At 42.2% G+C, this 21,811-nt stretch overlaps 1 protein-coding gene across 1 annotated transcript in view; it reads right to left on the bottom strand.

Moving 5' to 3' along the window:
• The window catches only part of AUTS2 (activator of transcription and developmental regulator AUTS2), a 582,970-nt gene that overhangs the window by 431,441 nt on the left and 129,718 nt on the right, over window positions 1-21,811 (bottom strand).

Consider the following 21,811-nt stretch of genomic DNA (forward strand, 5'->3'; position numbering starts at 1 on the left):
CATAAAACAACATGATCTACTTAATAGGTATTGGATTGGTTTTGCCTTTCAAACCAGCTTTAATGAACTTTACTGGCATTATAATAAATAAAACATATAAAAAAATTACAAACGATACTTCAATAGAATTGAGAACACATCTGCTTTCTCTTACGCTGTGGATTGTGCAGGTCAACATGTTATAACAGCAGCGTACTGAAATTAATATTTACCATATACATACACTACACACATGTCCACATGCACATATACATCCATACAGCAAGAGGAAGGTGTGAACTACATCTACTGCAGTGCTGAAAATGTACATATTTGGTTTAATGTTTCGTTTGAACTGACTTTCTATGAAAACTGGTTACTCCTGAGATTAATACTGGCAAAAAGTCAATTTCAGAGATTTAGATTTTAAAATCACATATATAAACCCTGGCAGCAGCAGCAGTAAATGCAGAGAAAATACTTGGCAAGGTACCTAATGAAGTATTTTATGAGACACCTACTACACTTATCAATATTCATATAACAATACCAAACAAATCCTCCTAATTTATTCTGATTATTAACACTTTCATAATAATTCCCATTCAGATCCTACAGGAATAGATAATCACACTCATCTCTGTTTCATGATTGGAGACCAGAAGTTCCTTCACTGTGGACTCTCTCCATCAACTTTTTTCCCCCCTTCTTCTATCTCTTCTCATTTTTTCCAGTTCTCCCAGAAACATGCTGCACAAGCACACACAAAAATTCACACACATTCTCTTTTACAGGCGCACGGAAACCAGACATAGGCTTCCATTCCATTTCCCAGATGTACATTCCCACCCCTAGGTGTGTGCTGCTTTACAGTCGTCCCTTATCTCCCTCATTAGTAAAAGGCAGTTTTGGGTGCTCTCTATCAGCCAAAAGAAAGAAAGGAGAAAATACATAGAACTACAGGCTCAGAAACACAATTGAGTTGCAATGCATGAGCACAACTGCAAAAAATGGCACAGGTGTAGTCACAACTCAAAGAAAATGTAAGAACTAGAGCTATTTGTCTAACACTTACAATTTAATAAATAAACTAAATATTCTGCAGCTCAGCCAGAAAATCTCAGGTAAAAAGATTTTTTTATTTCAAATGGAATGGTTTATCAGTCAGATCTAATAGATCTCGGTAGCAGTTTTCTGGAGGCAGAGGGGAGGATAACAAATTCAAGAAGTCTTATACTTCACATATAACTCACAGATCTTATCTAGGACCACCGTGTACTGTAATTTTATGGTCCCAGGTTTAAAATTTAACCACCCAAAAGAAAATGGATCAAGTTTCCCTGACTCAGTCTTTTGTCAACATCTGCTCAATGGTGGAAAAACTCTTACTGTAACTGGGGCCTGAAGAATTTTTTCCAGTCTCAAATTTTATTTTTAGAACCTCAATTTATTTTGTACACAATTTTTATTTTTACACATTAGTTAATTGCTAACTAATCATAACAGCTCATTTTTATACTTCTTCCACATTGCAAATTCCAGCTCTTTACAGAGAAGAGAAGAAAAACCCAGCAGGTGTCATTTTTCTAGACACAATTTACAAGGAATAAGAGAATATGACCAAGATATCTGAGCCTGAAACTCTGTAGGAACAAAGTGAACTGCATAGACTAGACAGCAAACTCAGAAGTAAGTCCAAGTTAAGATTTATAAGCTTTTCATATTTTCCTTTCTTTTTTTCCAAGTTGAGTTTCTCCATGTGCCAAACTGTTGAGGGTTTACATTTTATTCTGAAACCCATCAATCTGTGTTAAATTAAAAAAATAAAGCAGGGAAATGTGCCCACTGTCCTCTTTTAAGAACTTAAAGTTACACACAAACGCACATGAGAACACTTAATGTGGATAGGCAATGGTGCATTTCGATCTACTCACACAGATTCAACCACTTACATTTAAAATGACACTGAAATAACATAGTTCTGCTAAAAAAGGTCTGCAAATAAAAGGCTGGATCTTCAGTTACACTGCATGTGTTCAGTGTATTACCCTGGGGCACATGAGAACCCTAAAATCATCTTCCCCTCGAAAATGCAACTGTCCTTGTAAAAAAAAATAAATCTGAAGTGCAACATGGACGGCTTTTGTTCCCGTATCATTGCAAAGCCAGCATGAAACTCCCATGAAGTCAACTCAAGTGTCCCACTGAGGACCTTCCCACATTAACACGCCCGTTACTCTTCTAATCTGCCCTGAGCAAGGAATGAAGAAGGGTTTGCAAAAAGCACATTTGTCTCCACACTTTCCTTGTACAGTGGGAGTGAACTAATCCATGTAGGGATCCATCTATAGCATCCAACAAAGAGGAAATACAGACATTTTCCGGATCCAAAAGCACAACCCCCTGGCAACACAGTGTTGCTGACTTGCACAGCCTCAAGGACTCCCCAAGTGCAATAGGCACATGCAAAAAAAGTGATAATCAGCAACTCGAGCCTGCTTGCCCAGGCTGGGACCCTGGTGCACACCCATCTCTCCAAAACGCTTCTAGGAGATTTTGGTCATTCTTATCATCATCACATCCTATTTCTCAAATCTTACTGCACTACAGAACCTATTATTTTGTAATGCCTTTAAATCTACTGGAGGATACTGAAAGACAAGCAGAGCTGGATAACTAGATAACTACACTACTTCTATTAGAAGAATGGAAAAGGAAAAAAGAAAGATCTGGAAGGACGGCAGCTGGCTGAAGTGCTGGGCTGGGACTTGGCAGACAGTTTTATTTCTGATTCTTCACCACACCCAATTCCCTCCCCAAAAAGTGAGAATAATGACAGGTCTTCCCTGCTCTCCAAAACAGGTCTGTTTAGAGGTTTTTTTTAGCAGGGATAGTTTCTCAGTGGGCGACTGCAGAGTACATCGCATGCTACAGGACCTGATAATCCTGCTCGCTGCTCTGGGGGCTACTGCGGTAACGACGATTTCTAATGGTGAGGTGGCTCCGCTGCCAAAGTGTCTTAAAAAAAAAAGTAACCCTGAAAACACCTGCATTCACCAGGGTTTTCATTCTTCCCTTTGTTACAGACAAAAGTGGCATGAAGGTGGTATCCTCAGCTGATCCTGCCCGGGCCTGGCAGCGGGACCCAGGAGCTCTGTGAGGAGAGGCTGGCCCGGCCCTGCCCGTTCCCGCCATTTTGCGATGGTTCTGCAGCAGCCCCCGCCACAGCCCCCGCCCCAGCCCACCAGTGCGGGCTCAGTGGAAGTGTATTTAAGAAAGGGCAAAAATGCCGGAGCACTGAGGAGTGAGGGCGGGGAAGTAAGAGCTTGCCCTGCAAAGAGCCAGGTCAGGGGAGGGGAAGGGGTGTTCCAGGGATTCCCCTGCAGCCCTCAGGGAGGCCCGGGGGAGCGGGTGGATGTTCCCTGAAGGAACTGCGGGCCCTGGTGAGCTCATGCTGGAGCATATTTTTCCTCAAGGAATTGTCACCCACGGGAGGGCACCACGCCAGAGCGGAGCTGTTGTGGACAGACCACAACCCCCATCCCTCTGTGCCACGCGGGGGGACCCAGGGGAATAAAGGAGTGAAGCTGACTTGGGGAGGGCGGGGCGAGTAGAGGGAGAAGGGGGTGTTTCAGTCTTTGATTCTCACTATCCAAATCTATTTTCACTGGCAATAAATTAAATCAGTTTTCCCCAAGTCAAGGCTGTGTTGCCCATGACAGTACTTAGACTCATAGAATCGTTTAGGTTGGAAAAGACCTTTAAGATCATCAAATTGGTGATCTCCCTATCTTTATCTCAACTCACAAGCTTTTTATCTTATTTCCATCTCACTTCATCTGCCCTGTTGAGGAAGGGCTGGGTGGGAGTTTGGCCCATAGCCAAGGTAAACTCACCACCCCATGGTTTGGTGAAAAGCACTCAGATGCTCATAAACTAAGTCCAAAAAACTTCAGACGTATCATTCCGTACTGCCCTGCAGAGGAATGCAAAATAGATGCAGAGCTGGAACTGCCACGAGGGACACGAAGAGTGAGAAGGTTACAGGGATAGCATGGGGAGGAGAGGAGGAGCGGCATAAGATATGTAACACTACGAGAGTCCATTTGATGTGAAGAAAAACAGCGAGACTAGCTCAGGCCTAAAGGTCACAAAGAAACTGGCCGTAAACTGCTAAGATTATGAATAAACAAAAAAAGATGCAAAAACCATCAACATGAAACTGCTGCAATAGTCAGCACTAAGAGCAACTCTTCTTTCAGGGCATGGAGAGCTTTTCAGGTGACTTGAAATCTAATGCAGCTATTTTTGCACCAGGGAAATATTCAGCCCTATTTTGTGACAGCGAAAGCACAAACTGAATATTCAGCTGTGTCCAGGGAAAGTAGCTCTCTGCTATGCTTCCTTCTGCCATTCAAAGTTAAAGGGTAAAGTAGACGTAAATATACAGGCTTAGGAGTAGGACAGATCTACAGGAGTAGTGCTGTAGTTACTACATTAGTCAGGCATCTCTGTGAAAAGAAAGGATGGGGGGCATAAGCCATAAAACACTCCTAAGGATAACCCATAACAACACAGCTCTCCATTGCCTTTTGTCTCAGAAAGGAAAAGAATGAAGGACAGAGATAGTCAATCATGTTAAGAGGTGTAAGGGAGGATGAAAGAGCAGCTGAGCCCCAGACTACAGGGAGCATCATCCTCTTGGGACCACAGTTTGCTTTGCTGGATCCCTAAGCCACTTTAGATAATTCCATAGTAGCGGTGCCTGGTTAGCAAGTAACAAAAAGCAAAATAAATAAACCTACTGAGAATTCAGCAAAAGCCTTTTTCACAGAGCTTATATATCATGTCAAAAACACCCTAATGCAGCTCTACTGAGCTCTTTTTTTTTTTTTTTTTAAATACATTTTAATTTAAAACCCCATACCATTTGGCAGCAGTAAATCCAAGCTATGGTATAGTTTCGAGGCGCCTGAGTTTCCACACCATATGGAATTAAAGGATTATTTCACTACATTATACTTTAGAGTTATGAATACTAACACTTCTCCCTACTATAGGGCAGCCAGCAAGCTAAGCCTTTACCAGAGTCCTAGAGGAAGGGGACACTCGCTCCACAAGGGATGGCATAACCCTACGGCAGGGAGGGGGACTTCAGGCTTTCAGTTCTGCCCGTTGTTCTTTATTTATACAGCTTGTGCAAGGGGAAGACAGTCCAAAACTCCTCTAATCCAGCTCCTACCTCTCTAGCTGGTGAACAGATTCATACACGCTCTGTTAGCAGAGCCTATTCCCAACTCCAGAAAGCCTGAGGAGGTACAGACCAGTCCCACACCCGTGACAGTAGTTCATCCTGACCAAGGCAACAGCACTACACAGTGCAAAGACACGTCTATGTGCTCCTTCATGTACGCAGAGCTTGCCTGCACTTGCTCTCTGGGCTTTTCCCAGCAGCCCAGACTCAAGCCAGGCTCTGAAGATGTGAATTTTTGTCACTACTGGCACTCACATACTTTTCCCAAATGCTGCACACATGGATCTAGGCAGAAGCACCAGCAAATCCGGCAGCTGCTGATGACTGCAGGCTGCTCCGGGTGGCCAAAGGCCAGGAGGCAACAGCCAGTTTCAGCCTGTGAGAAAAAAGAAAGCCCGGCTGAACCCTGTGAGCTCCTAGTTAACAGGTTGGGCTGCCTCGGCATGATTTCTCATGAATCCATCACTCTTTCTTCAGGGCTCAGCAAATGGGAGGAGTTTGGCTCCCAGCACGCAAGCAGGAGGGAGGGTGCCAGGGGGTGGGAGAGCCTGTGCCCGCTCCCATCCCCACCGCGGGGAGATGGGCTCCTTGGCACTAGGTTGGGCTGTGTCCTCAGCTCCTGGCAGTGGTGTGTGAGCCATAGGTCTGGGGAGGGAGCCAGAGCAGTGGGCACCCCCCAGGCTGGTGCAAGGTGGGGCAACAAGCAAGTGATGGATCACTGAAGCCTCTTTAGCTTCAGCTGCCTCTGAAGTTCATGGATGGTTCAGCACTGGGAGCATCTCCAGCACCTGACTATGGAGCCGACTCAACTGACTCCCTGACTGATTTTACCCATTTTTTTTTTTCCCCTCCAACACGAATGCCACCACATGCTCTGAGGAGACTGCTTTGGATGTGCTCTCAGGGCCAAAAAGCTAAGGACAGTTCCCACCAACCCACTCACCAGCGTGGAAAAATCACCAGCAAATTAAAATACGTATTGTAGCATCATTGTCCGCTTAAATGAAACATTTTTCGGTTCAAAACTTTGATTTCAAATTATAACAATTCATGTTGAAGCATAACTGATTCTAAACAACAGAATAATTGTGTATAAAAATCAGAAGTATAACATAAGTGGATTACAGGGTGATGAGTTAAACATTGTCTAGTTAAAGCATGCTGCTTTTTAAATTGTATCGAGAATAAACTACTGTTCTGGTCAGCGCAGCTTTCGCACACATACATCCCAACAGCACGGGACTACAGCCTTGCCCATGCCCACAGGCAGGGCAGTAGCACCCACTTTGCAAGCACTGCACAAACACGACCTAAGGAGCCAGTTCCTGCCCTACCCAAGCGAACACACACACATGAAGTGTCTTCCATCAGTCAAAAAAGAGCAACAGCAGATTTCATGTAGGACTGAATATTTGATTGCAAAGAAAACATACTTTATCAATGATCGAGAACAAATCTGGCTGTATGAAAACAAATAAAAGGAGAACTGCGTAGCAAGAAAACACTCAACAACAATGTAAATCAAGGCTTGTTACCAGTGATTTAAATCATGATTAACAGCTGTCATTTAAACACTTTCATTTAAATCTATCTTGCTCCTGACATAAGTTAGGCAAATACTACTTACACAGCACTTACACGTCACCCAAAGCTTTAAAGTTGGTTCAGCACAGCAGCCACGAGTCTGGAGCAAAACCTCTACACTGCATTTCTAACAAAGCCACGTTCACCACCACGACATCTGCCTGCCTAGCTAAACAGATGAGCAGCACAAGGAAAGCAAATCAGAGGTGAGATAATGAGGAAGAAGAATATTTACAATACGCAAGTTTAGGCAGTAAATATCAATTCTTTTATTCACAGTGTGTGTGGACTCTGAAGAGTATTAATGCAAAGCCATTTTTCACACCGGGGAAGAAGAATCTTGTTACCTAAGAGATACAATAAAACATTAGAAGATCTTCTCTATGTACATCTTGATATTTAATCTTACAACCACCCAATGCATGTGCTCCAAGAAATTGTCAGCTGCCGAGGATCAGGGCCTACGCGCCATCATCCTGGGATCTGACATCCCTAGTGGAATATGAAGCTTTATTCTGTGTACCTGTATCATAAAAGTGAGGTAGGCCAACAAAGCCAAGATTTTATCTGTTGTTGTTTCCTTCCTGCCTCTACTGAAAAGAAGTAATTTTCCTGTTCAAAAACTCTTTTTATGAAAAACAACAATAAACACATATACATTGTTTTCCAATTTCCTGTTGACCAAAAAATCTAAATCTAATAGAACTTGAACAAATAACTATAAACAATTCCCTAATTAGCTCTATGATACAGAACAAGGGTGTCTTTAACTTACTTATCCTAAAGCACTGGTGGTCATTTCCTGCTGCCTCCGAGCTGATCCAGAGCCTGCTGCTGCGCTCGCCCCATACGCTGGAGTAGAGGAACTCATCCTCCACTGCCTTAAATGGGGGAGACCCTACCGAAAGGAACAGAGCTACACCCCTCTTCTCCTGGGGAGAATTTGGCTATCTAGCATTGTTATTACAGAAACACCAAGTGATCGTGTTCTGCTCACAGTAGCAACAGCAGAAGCAACATGGGCTAAGAATAAATAGCATCCTTGCCAAAGCGGGGGTGGGGGATAGGGAGAACAGGCATTTATTTCCAGATCCTCTTCTCCTTCATTATATGCTTGGGCAACCTTAGATATATAGCTCACAGAAGGTACTCTGAAGCAGCTCTGTAGCTCTATTTTATCTAAGCTACACAGCGAATGCAGCCCATCATTTTTTCTGCGCTGTTTATACAGAAATCAAAGATAAATTTGGCATAAACTCATCACACCCCAGAATCATACATACATTATACAACATACAAAGTATAACAGACTTGCTCCCTTCCCCAGCTCCTGTTAAGAGCAGTATGAAACAGCAAGCTCCTGGCAATTGCAACAAATGAAGCGTATTTCAGCACACTTTAAAAGCTGAATTGCAAAAAAATATCGGCTTCTTCTGACCCTTTGCATTTTGATGGTTGCACAGTGAGAAATACGGCCTTTAAAATTACACCTTGCAAAGCAATCCATTGTACCAATCAATCTCTCCAAGCAACTTCCATGGCACAGACGCATGCAGCAGAGAGGGATAAAGAGCACGGGTCCGGCTGGTCTGCTTGGAGGCAGCCAGAATGGTGGCAATCAGGGTGGAATCGATTTGTTCCTCCCAATATTTACTCAGTTCCACAGCTGAGCTTGTTTGTATCCCACCCTGGATTTCCAGGGCTCTCCCTGGGTTCTGTGTCAGGGAAAAGAGCCTCTGCACTGCTAAAACCCACCTCTGAAACACAGCTGCTTTAGTGCCTATTCCTGCCTGGCACAAGGGCATCATCCCTGTCCACACGGATGTACATCCATTCACATTCTGATCAGTATATGGCACAAGTCCCATGTGCTACTCAGCTGAGTGATGCCCATTTACACCATCTGTACTTCTCACTTCTGCTTTCTATGTCCCAAAACCAGATTTTAAGTTCTATGGGCACAGACATAATCAGTTGCATTTCCCCCCCACGCCCTGGGAGCACCCTACGAGGAGCACTGTATGCGTATTTGCTGCAACAGTTTCCGCCAGGGACTGGGTTTTTTTGTGGTTCCGTTTAGGCTTGCTCATTTAGAAAACAGAGAACCAAGCCAGCAGTTTTACCCCAGCGTCCTGTGTAAGAACAGCCTATTTCAGAGCACTTGGCAACGGTGACTTTCCAGATCCTTCTTGGACCGTTACCAGATCTTGCTTCAGTGGTGACAGGCACAGGGTCCAGCCTGTGGCCTCAGGGACTCTGTCCCAGTCCCAGCCCTGGACCGGTGAAGAGTTCTTGTTTCTGTTGTACAGGGAAGGTCAGGTGAGGTAGGAAAGCGGAGGCAAATGCTACCTTTACTCTGACTCTCCAGAAAGGAGAGAGGAGAACAGAAATATTATCCCATCTAGCCCAGAGTATCTGACATCCAACCCCCTGAGGACTCTGCTTGGCCTCTGGTTGCCTTTGAAATGTAAAACTCCCTGGAAGAATACTTAAGTAAGAAGATGGAATGAATCGCATGATGGAACAGAAAGCAAATAGGCCAGGTCAAAAAATCGTAACAGCACTGCAGCTCTACAGCTCTCTACAAATTCAGCTGAAGAGCCTCCATCTGTTCTAATGAGGGGAAACATAAAACCAAAGTAGCTTCTGTAGAATTTCACTTGTTTCAAGTCCACAGGATGGCTGCTTCTCACGCGCAAAGGAGATGCAAGATGGGATGATACCTTTTGGGAACATCTAAAGATGTGAAGCAGCTCCATAAGCTGAGCCTGAAAAAGACAGGAGTGAAAGCACTTGCTCGCTTGAATTAAGTCACAGCTACGGTCATCCTTCCTCTCCTCAATGTAGACCACTAACCTGACACCCAGTTAACATTAAAGAAGTAAATAAATGTCTTGAAGGAGACATCAGTATTCATGGATGAACCTCAAGATGCTTGCCACTGTTTACATAAGAGCACCCTGTTATTTCATAGTTCGATATAAGCCCAGACTAAATATTTAATAACTTGGTTGCATAAATAATGATTTGAAGGTTGAGCTATTGGCTTAAAAATATAATACTATTTTAAGCTGTTTAACTGGCCAGCCATATAAATTATTCAAGATTTAAAAGTCATCCTGTGGTCTCTGTACAAGGAGAAAACTAGGAAGTTGTAACTATAATGACAAAAGCAGGGCAAGATCAATCAAACCACATGATGTCTAACACAAACAAGCAGCAATTAAGCAGCAATCAAGACCAATATGACTGTGGTTGATGTCCTTTTATGCCAATACTCTCAGTCTAGAGAGCCAAACTTAATAATGTTTTGCAATTTATCAAGGGAACCATAACTCTGCTCTCTGTGACTTGGCCAAGAGGCTATTATGATAGTATTTCTCTATAATTTAATAATGGGAAGGAAAGGGGGGGCAGGGGAGTAAAAGCATTTTGACATATAACTCACTCACATAGATACTGTGTTTTCCCCTTGCTTGAACGATAGAAGCAAAAGTCATAATAATATACCTCAGTACCAATTTGTTAGCAGAAAGGGGGAGATGAAGTATCTGGCAAAGAAAATCGAGTTGAAGAAGCACAGAAGGGAAGGGAATGAACCATCTGAATTCATTAGCAGCTGTCATTGATGTGGAGATGAGTTTCGAGATGAAGAGAAGCTCATCATCACAAATAACTCAGGAGAAAAGCAAAGGGAAGAACTGTTGTTTAAGTTGTTTAAATCTGGATTAGCTTCTGATAGATGGCAAGTTGCCACTTAGAGGAACCTTTGTGTTACATGCTCTTCCCTCTTTGGAGGGAAGCTCTTTGAACAAGATGAGGTATTTCAGCATTTCGGGCAGTACTGGGTGCTGCTCTGTAACGCCGGCCCGTTTGGCACTAACAAGTCACGATTTTCCTGTACCTGAGGCTGTAGTTTCACAGCATCAATTCCACTCAAGGAGCCCAATGCCCCTGTTACCCACTTGCTCCGGGCGGCTTTTCCCCAGACCCCTGAGACTCCCTGGGTTGTACGGTGGCAGCTGACCCCAGGGCTTTGCAGGGAACTGTGCCAGGTCAGAAACAAGGTTATTTTTTTTTTCTTCTTTGTTTCCTGGATTGCTTCTAACCCAGATGCGTTCTTCAGTTTGGCACGATGAAGGAGGCAATGGTGGGAAGGGGTGGCAAGGACTCAGGCACTACCAGGAAAAGAAACGCTGAAGAATTACCTCCTTAAACCACAGTTTGACTTCATGTCTTAAATCTTGTTGAATTTTTGCTCAGGACTAACACAGTAAGAGCTGCAGCTGGTTTGAAAAATTCAGAATGCCTTCAAATTCCTAACAATATCAGTTTGTTGGTTTTTTGGCTTTGCTCTACGTTATTATTGGATTATTTTTTTTTCTTTCTGCTTACCTCTCTCATCCTGAGAAACAATGTAAAATGTATTGCAGCACTGTACTTTCACCTTGGACTACTTTTGCCAATTGAAATAATGAGTCTGCCTATTTGCAAATGTAAAAAATCTCCTGGTATATCTTGGAGTCTGTCCCTTGTCAACAGTGACCAAAGGTGATTTAACGTTTGATGGATTTGATGAGCCGGTTGCCTGAGTCCAAGCCCCAAACCAGCCTTGTTTCCAGCAAATCAGTCTGCCAGCTAGTGTTATAGCCCTTGTGTTGGCAGCCTCAACAGAGAAACAAGGAGTCAGGGCAAGATCCAGCACCCACTGAAATCAAGGAGCACATTTCCACTGACTTCAAGGGATACAGAATCCATTTAGGGAACTAAGTGTCCACTATAATTACTTGACAGACTATTTCTGAACCTTATACTGTTAAAAAAATAATTAACTTCTCTTTCATATGCTTTAAAATTGTACTAAACTTACCCATCTTGAAAATATGGTCATATACTAGGTAAGTGGAGTTTTATTATTGTTTTAAGATAAGTGCAAAAAACCTATAACACAGGACGACTACCAAATTATGGCTACTTGAATTAATTCTCATTCTGGCATTTAATAATTTGTAAAGTGCTTATTCAGGAAAAGGTCAAAAATCACTTGGAAGGATATGTTAATGGCTCTCTAAGTAATGTTTAGACTTACTGAATAAATTTTCACACTTAAGTCACGTATAACAAGCATTACAAAATGTATTATAAATTGTGCTCTTCACAGTGGAGAGCAGTGTATACATACGTGTTACAGCCTCCCCACAAGACAGCACTTAAGCACTTAAATTTATCTCAGCCGAGGAAAAAAAATAAGCATATCTTCACTGTTATGTTGGAAATATATTCGATGTATGTCCTCGCAAAGAAGAATATTTACCTCAGTCAGGACCTGGAAGAAGCCTATTATTGTTCATCTACATGATTAAAAAAACTCAACCAAATGAAACCCCCAAAGCCTGGCAAAAAAACCCCAACTCCCCCAAAGCACAATCCTAAAAAAACCTGAGAAATACGGAAAAAATGGAAATGAAGGAATACAAAGCCCTGTGCTGATGGATCTACATGGAACCCCTTCTATGCTTTGAAATATTTGGGCTTTAAAATGACCCACAAGACTTAAAAATTAAGTATCAGCATGTGAAAACGTACCGTATTACAGTTTAAATCAACCATTACACAGGCTCAGCAAGAATCAGCACACTCCTTCTATGCACTAAAAAACGTCAACTTCTCCTTGGTGAATAATAATTTGTGAAATAAAGCAGGCATGCAAAATATGGGTGGCAGGCAGCAAATGCTGATATTTGGGGCACCAAGGTGTTTTAAAATTGTTTTTCACTTTTGCATCCAGCATCCACTGAAATCTCAACAGATCAAAGTTTTGCAGACAAGGAAAAAAAAAGCCCACAAAATTAATAACTATTTAAGTATTCTGTTTCATCATGATAACAAACAGATGGTTTTAATATTCTAGAGGCTAATTTCTGAACAATTAAAAACACAGCAAGACATTAACATCTAATGAAACATTTTAACTACCAGTATATGCATCTGCCATTAATTTCCACACAGTAAGGTCTTGGTTCTCTTCAATCTGTTCTTTATTAAGGAAAGTTTTTCCACTCTGAATTTAGTGAAGTAGAGAATTAACAACTGTTTTCAATCAGCAATCAGCATGATATTTCGCCAGTGTGCATTGAAACCGTCCACACTATCAGACATAAATTTACTCCTATGATGGCTTTGATCTGCATGCTGAATGGAGATGTTAGAAGGGAATTCATTTTCTAATTCCATTTTCATTTAGAATGTATGAATTAACCCCTCACACATCTCATGTCCCTTTGTATCTACTTTAGATAAAGGACACCTACTTAAAATGTTATGGCTTATGCATTATTTACAGTCTAGCCAAAAACAAATTCATTTTTTGAAACCAACGAAAGCATTCTCAGGCAAACCGTATTGAAATAAAGTTCTTCAAAGGCCACAAGAATCCTATATTTATGAGCTTCTAATTTATATTTCCTTTGCTCATTTGTGATAAGAACATAGGGTAGTATTCATCAAAGCTCTACCCATGCAAAATATTGTTGCTAAAAGAAAAAAACCTCTTTGCACCATAGACACCAAGCTGTCTAATTCATGTGTTCCCTAATCAGATATGCAGCTTAGAACTACTGATGAATTTTCTGCAGGTCTTCACCAATTTGGCAAGTTGTGATTTAAATTAGCCAAGGCAAGTCATTCCCATTGCTCCCAGGGTACAGCAAAAGGCTGATGTTATTCAATATTTGTTGTCATCACGTAGCTACTGTATGAATAAACCCTGTAAATAAATACCTTTGGGAATAAATTCAAACACCCTCCCTGGTGGGTTGGAATAGCATCCTTGCTGTTCATTAAGCATGTAGGCAGCTCAATAAGTGTCTTTGGTTTTCAAAAGTGTTAAGTTAGCAAGCAACTTGGATGATTTTAACAGGAACCACATTCTGTCCAGGTCCCTGTTTTGCTTTTAATCATGTCATTTATGTGGACATTGAATTGCAAGGCTAAACTAGTAAATGCTGAAAAAAGCCGTGACAAAACATAGGTTTAGGGAAGGAGTCAGCTGCAGGACCCCGCCTCTCAGATTAATTTTGTGGTGTTTAGTGGGGATTTCACGGTGCAGCAAGAAACGTCTGTATGGCACCTATGTGGGACATGGGAGACCCACATTGTAGTTACTGCTAAGTCAGGAGAAACAGGGTCATGAACCTGGGCCTCCTACCTGCCAACTGATGCCCTACCAATGGGGCATTAGCTGTTCCAAGACACCTCCCTCTCATTTATGCCAGAAATAATATGCTGGGCTCAACGTACGTCCAACAATAGTTATGTATTTCCATAGATCTTTCCATCACTGACCACCTACAATAAAAACACATCCCATCCTTGTCATGCCCTACTCTGTGTGCTTGTACCCATCTCAACGGCTCAGCCTGAGCAAAGCAGCCCTTTTGCCTCAGTATTTGATTTTTTTCCTGTGTTGAAATTGGTTATTAGAGGTTAAGGGCCAGATCCAGAAAGGCTGAGAACACCCACAAACCCATCTGGAATTCAGGTTTCCAAAATCTGGAACGAGAACAGTAGTTAGGTATGAAAGGACATGAAAGATTAATCATTTGACTTCAAGCACTGTCATCGCTATGAATTTCAAGGATTAGGGCTGGGAGTTTCAGATGTGCCTAGCAGAGGCAGGAACGTAACCCCACTGAAAGACAGTGAGCTTTTGGCTCATTTTGTACCATTGAACTTTTGGTTCAATGAAATATGGCTGAAGTGGTGTCCCCGGGGATGCCATATGGGATTTCAAGAGACCTTTCCAGCCAGTCATATCTGGTTCAGAGAAATGTGCGCACTAAAATGAATGTACTGGGAGTTTGCCATGTAACCATTAGCCGTATAACCACCATTAATATGCCTTGGAGAGACTGCCTTATTTTTATATGTCAGGCAGTTTCAGACTAACGCTGTACTTAGTGAGGATAGCACAATATTAAAATGTGACTTTCATACTTTTTATGCTCCAAGTGCCTGGATCTACTCTTGGCACACTACAAAAATAATACTTTTATGATTCAGTTTTTCCATGAAATATTTATAATACAACTTGAGTGATGGAAGTGCCAGAATATTACTATTGCTATACTTGAATTCCTGGAGATTGTAAGCTTTTGTTTGGTCTAGCAGCGTGAAGGAAAAGCGTCCTGCTAAACATCTGTCTCTCACCAGGGAACCACATGGGAAATAAAGACTTTGGGGCAGCATTGCCTGAAGTATTTGAGTACTCATCTTACCTACTGCAGTCTATGAGCACCAGGGAGCCTCAGCATTATAAAAATCACAGAAAACCAGAGAAAGCTGCAGATGAAGCGGTCCCATAGCCCATCCCTCCCAGCCTGGGGAGGACCAGCTGTACCTGCACCATTCATAACCAGCTAACCTGGCCCAGACTGCTGCCAGAGACACCTAGTGACCTCTACAAGCACTGCAGGTCAGTTAGTGCAGTTCTGCACTGTCTCTACCTTTAAAAAGCTCCTCTTGCAGCTCAGCTGCATCCTACCTGCAGCGTGACCTTGTGCCGTTTGTCATGGATATGCAGAATGGATTTTTCCCTTCCTCTTTGCAGCAATCTTCTTGTGTTTGAAGACTGTTATCAGTATCTCCACTCCATTTTCTCTTTTTAAAAGTAAATTGCCCCGTTTCTTTCAAGCCTATCTTGAAGACCATGCTTTTAGACTTTCTCCATGTACTCCGCATATTTCTCTCAACAATTATTTGCTATTCTGAAGGACAGCACATGCAATATCCATTAGGAATTACATAATCATAGAAATCATACTGGGATGGAACAGGTATTAAATGAAATGCATAAGGACAAAATGTGTATAAAAGCTGTGGTCTGTGTTTAGACAACTGACTATTCAGGCAGGCTTACTTTTGGGTGCCAGTCTTAAGTCACCTGAAAGTATCTGAAGTGATCACCTGAAGTGTTCACAACATAAACCTTTTGAATTTATGCCACTCTCTCCCTTGCAGAAGTGCTGTTAACTCATTGTATAAAGAATATTAGATCTGGAAAAGATGGTTCCTGAACAAAAGAGAAATAACTACAAGTAGAGACAAGCTGCTTATAGAAGAAAGGTTCAGGAGAGGCTTTGTTAAGTTCACTGCAGCTTGATTTAGATCTCTCCTCATCCAAAACCTTACCTGAAGCAGGTCTTCTGCTAAATATTAAGACTTACTCAATAGAAACTTTATTTCTTCATAGGGTTTTTTTTGAGTTGGAGCTGCAAGGACAAAGTGTAACTCCTCATGGTGCTTCCAGCTGGAACTCATTTTCTGTAAGAAGCTGTCATTGAAGTGATCTGGAGAAACACTTCAAATCCATTTTAACAGCTTTCAAAGATTGCTCAAAGATGCCCAACAGCCCTGTTTCCTTGCCAGGCCCTCCTTCCTCACTCCTGCGTTTGGTTACAGCAGGAGCACTGGAATAAACTAAAACTCACTTTGCTGTTAAGTGTCCTGGTTAGGCAAGCTGAAACTCTGCAGGTTTTTCTGGTGTTCATAAACCTATTTTACAACAACTGAGACGAGGAATGATAAAAAGAGATGCTGATGTCTCTGCAACAGGCTAAAGACGGACTTTAAGAGCTCCATATGAAAACCAGAGCAAGGAGTGAGGCAGGGAAGGAGCCGCCAGAGCGGGTGAAAGGCACAGTTATTACGTTCTTTCTAAGGCCACAGAAATGCCATGCTGTCAACCTCTGGCATCCCACAGCAAACCATGGCAACAGCTGCCTGGCTCTGCAGTAATAAACTGAACCAATTTAATAGCTTTTATTGTTCTGCTGTGATGTTTGAGTGCAACCACTTCTTTCCTCCTAGGACTCCTGAGCCCGCAAGGGCAGCAATGAGAGAAGATCTCATTTACCTAAAAGCGCTTATAAATTTTTAATTTGCTTTAACAAGTAAATTAACAAGTCCCTCATTCAGGCAAGTTTTATGGCCTCTTGCCACTTGGGGAGGGCCATAAAAATTTTATAGATAATCCAGAGCTACCGAGATTGCTCATAATAAATTGTCTGTTTCCTGTTATTTTATCAAACCACTGGGCTTCTAATGACTTAAAGTCACAGCTTCCTTATATCTATGCTTTTTATGAGCCCGTATTTATAAACTGTAAAGAATATCTTAAATTATACTGGGCCCCTGCTAATCATTGCAAAGCTAGGTTTTTATTGGAGCCAAGCTTTTTGCTCACGCCCACCTAATAAATTCTAAGGGATTTAAGGGAAAGAAAAAAAAAACCTTTTCTGAGATAGCACGCTGATTCTGCATTCTATTTTAAGATGTTGCTTTAGCCAAAGTTTCATTAACGAATACTTTGAAGTGCCTGGAACTCCCGACTTGATTTCTAACAGTTCTTGAAAAACTTCTCAGGACAGTAAGCACATTAGGCAACTTTAGCCAGCCTGGTTCTGGGATTTGAGCTTGGGAGGAGCCAGCCCTTATTGGAAAAACATCTCAGAGGGAAATATTACCTCCAGTGGTGCTCACTGCCTACTCTGGAGCACCACTGATGATGCTTATACAGAAGAACCCTGAACACGAAGGTGTCCTTACCATTTGGTGCTGTGAGTAGTAATGCTGAAATCAGTGATGGCACTCATGGCAAGTATACTTCAGCAAGTTTAAATCACGGCCCTATTGGGTCCAGCAACACCTGAGCACTTTTTCCGCTGAAGTTACAATGCTGTGTCTAGGTATGGCTTCAAAGTATTCACAATGCCTAACCTTGGGCATCCGATTTAGTAGGTTGGTTCTCCTGCATAGAAATGAGCAATCACTCCAGAGAGGGAGCAGGCACCAAACTAGAGTGGCCGTAATAATTCTGTGGAAGTTTGGGTTTTCTCCTCATTGACTACACATTGCTAAGGGAGACTGGATTCGTAAGACCATATCACCATATTTCCTTCCATTTCTGCTATGGGAATGACATGACAAAACTATAGGGAAAAATCATTGGGGTCATGTTTAGTGATGTAATGTCCTTGGGGTGGAGGGGAAAGGAGAAGCAAAGGCATAAAGCTGCTGCAGATTCTTTCCTCCAGAAGTCTGAACATTGCACCTGGATTAAAGCCTCAACTTGCTCTGAAGTTTAGGCTGGTACAAAGCTACAACAAAAGGGTAGTGGGATAATAATACAGTACAGGTGAAGATAATCAGTATTTTCTGTAAACACACAGTGTTACGAAAACCTAGAACTCCTTCAACTACACAGAAGAACATTGAACTTTACCAAAAAATTCTCCATTACCTTTCTGTGAAATACAAGTATGTGGAATTGGAAACTCCATTGATCCTGAAGGAGGAAAACATTGCAAGATGAGAATATCAGCCTTTGCTCAGTGGAGTTTTCCTGCTAAATGGGACATTCCAGCAGGACAGGCAAGTTTTAAAAGCTCAGGATGCTATTTTTGAGAGTGATGCAAGAGCAGGTGCTAAATCCTGGAATACAGCCATTATCTGAAGTGCTGAGAGTGCTTGAAGTTTTATTTATTGATTTTTCAGTTCAAAAGTGCCATAGATTCATATCTCATAATATCACCCCAGATTAAGATCCATTGTGTAATTACAACTGTGCTCATGTACCTTCATTTTCTGGTGTTACGGTTACCGCAGTCCACTAAAAATAGGCTGTTAAAGTGGATGAACTTGTTGTCCAGGTATCATTATACATTAAATAAGAACTTGTTCAGTTGTATCTGGCAATAACTGTAAGTACAGTGGAAATGAAACACAGGAAAACAAGCCACAAACCCCTTACCAAATGACAATCATCTTGTGTTTCCTCATAAATACATGCACAGACAAGCACATCCACAACTGCAGGCACATGCCGTACACCACATTCATGTTCTGCTCCTACAAGTTCAGAAATCCTTGAGATAGGATGGAAACAACTGCAGAGCACCCCAGGGATCACATTTTTCCAATTCTCTGAAGTCCTTTTGGATGACTGAAAGCCTACCTAATGCCATCTAACTTATTTAAGAAGCCAAACTTTTTTACGTATCTATGTATCAACTGGATTACAACAACACCTCTTTTCTCCCCACCACAGCAAATCCAGTGTGCCACCCATCTATATCCACTAAAGATGCATCTCCCTCAAAATCCAGGCATTAGCCCTTGCTTTATCACTCAGTAACGAGTCTCAAAGAAACAAGGAGATTCATACAAAGAAGTAAAGAAACAATACGCATGTATCCATATAATGACCCAAATTCCTATTATCTGCTCCTGAGGATAAAAAAAAAAAAATCATAAGGGCTATGGTAAGCAGAGGGGGAAAAAAAAAAAAAATCAGTTCTGTGAGCAATGTAAAAGATTAAGAGTGACCTGAAGGAGACAAGCGCATCTCTGACAGTGACTGTCTTAACCACACTTACCCAAGTTGGAATATTAGAAACCTGTCGTATGCCATTATTTCCAATGGCCACGAAATCGTGAAAGCAAGAGGGTGTATATATAGCCAAAATGAAGCTTTGACAGATTGGCATAAACTTAACTAGAGAAGCCCGAGTCTGCCAGTATATTTATAATAGAATAGAAAAGGAATAGAATTGTTTAGGTTGGAAAAGACCTTTAAGATATCAAGTCCAGTTGAATTTGCAGGTAATGCTAAGGATATGAAGATACATCTTCTGCTGACAAAGAGCCACACATATTGTCTTCACCACTATTTACTAAGAATGGACAAAAAGATCATACCTCAAAGGGAAGGGTTACATTTTTTCCCCTGCATCTCTATCAAAAGTGATAGTGGATGTTCTGCCCTGTCTTTGAAAAAGAAATCTCCTAATGGATATAAATGGAACCCGAAGTGAGAAAGAAGAAATGCATCAGAAACACTTTTTCCAGAAATCTCTGGAAAAACAATGACGCCGTATGATTCCCAGACTTTCCTTGAGAACAGTTACAAGTCTCTCTGACTCTGAGGAGCACCCAAACTGTCAGAAACTCATCTTGAGGGAATTACCATTCTTTCAAGATTCACCTACCTTGAGCCCTGGCTGTGGCTCTTACCGCTATATAAATGCACACGTTACACTTTTCTAACCAAATCCTTGCGAAAACACTTGCCCACCTTTGTTGCAAGACAGAAGATATTTCCATTAAAGTAAGCAAACTCGTCTTTGGTGCACCTAAGTCTTGCAGTGCTCCAAAGTTTCAGTTCACTTTTCAGGTTAATCTTTTCCTTTCCTAAAGAACAGAACATCCTTTTTCCTGATCTCCCTGAGGGCTCAGTATTTGCAACATCAAACAGAACATACAAACCATCGCACCCCCTCCAAAAGCCTATTATACTGTCAACTGGCTTCCTAACTGCAACCAGGGGAGAAAGCTTATATACTGACTCCAGAGCTCTTTTACTGCTGGAAAGTGTCCATGATTTCTTCAAGCTACTGCTGCATTTCATTTCTCTAAAGAACTCATAATAAGATGGGCAAAGTTCCAAGAAAGAAAAAAGAAACCTGACCAACTAACTGAACTAACATGGCTGTTCCCCCCTCCGTTACTTTTAGTTGCTGGCAAAGGCCAAAGCTGCAAGACTCTCGTGCAATACTACCAGTGACCCTCCTTAATAAATCAGATATTAAAATACAGTCACATGAAACAGGCTGGAAGGGGAGCGCAGGGCAAGCTTCTGCTACTGAAGATAACAGTGTATCTTGCAGTATATTATATATTCATGAAGCACTGAAAGAAGCAAGAGACTAAGAGGAAAGTCCTAATGGAGGCCACGCTACAAGCTACTCGAATCCAAAAGAAGTCATTGTATATTTATTAATTTTGCAATGAGAGACCAAGTTGTTATTTACCAGGAGGAAGGCCCGTGCGATGGCTGTGACTGGGCTGGGATCCGGGTCTCAGCTTCTGTGGCTCAATAAACGAACGTTTGCGAGGCACAGTGCAAACCTCGGTGGGAAGCTCTTGTTGGGAGAGTAACACACTATTGCTTTAATTTAATAAACAACAAAAAAATGGGGCAATAAGAGAACGTGATCCAAAAACAAGGGTGACTGCGCTCTGCTGCATTTGGAAAAAATGTTTTGATGTTGACAGGTTTTATCAGCTATTTACATGTATTCTGCTCCTTCTGTTCAAAGAGTTCATATCCATTTTGGCAGACTATTCACTGGCCCCAAGCCTGGGCTAACAGAAAAGGGGTCTCCTCTTTTGCTGAGCAAAACTCCAGGGACGCACCCCCGGAGAGGCACCCACTTCTTTGCCCGTGGCCTGCCCCAACTCCCCCTCTCCCACTGCAGAACGTGGTGACTTTCACCCTTCCCCCAGGCAACCCCTTCACAAACCTGCACAGCCCATCCAGTAACCCGCAAAAGCAGGCTGCAGCTCTCAGACAGAGGTTGTCGGACAGAGCGGTACCAAATATAACTTCCAGCCACACAGCCAGTACCGCCCACAACTTTTATCCCTAATTTTTCAGTTAATGACTCATAGTAAACCATAGCTGACAGTGGCCACAGGTCTAACAGGGGATATTTACAGCCAAAGTTCTATAAAGTCAGGAGGTTATGTCAAGCTGCAGCATCCAAGTGACTGTAAATGGAGCCCTGCACAGCAAGGAAATGGCTCGAGATTGGTTACAGCCAGGAGTAATTGATCTGTCTGAAAATATGGCCCAGGAATCACAGGATTAATGCTCAAATTCCAGCTGTGTTGCATTGTTCCCTTCCCTCCAGCTCTCCAACAACAAAGCCATGCCTCCTCCTCTGGAGACCAGAAAAGTTTTATTAAAATCTTCATACAACTGTTGCAGCGGAGGCCCTGTTAAAAGCATCATAGGAAAAAAATGCAGGATTCATAAAGAAACCATCCTACAATTTCCTTTCGATCTGGCATTGATTTCCAAGTGGCTACCTTCGCCAAGTGGCTTTGGCCAGCTCTCCACCCCGGGCAGGCGCGGGGCAGGGGTGAGGAGCCGAG

The sequence above is a fragment of the Egretta garzetta genome, unplaced genomic scaffold (assembly GCF_000687185.1).
Source record: "Egretta garzetta isolate BGI_Z169 unplaced genomic scaffold, ASM68718v1 scaffold108, whole genome shotgun sequence".
Lineage (NCBI taxonomy): Eukaryota > Metazoa > Chordata > Aves > Pelecaniformes > Ardeidae > Egretta > Egretta garzetta.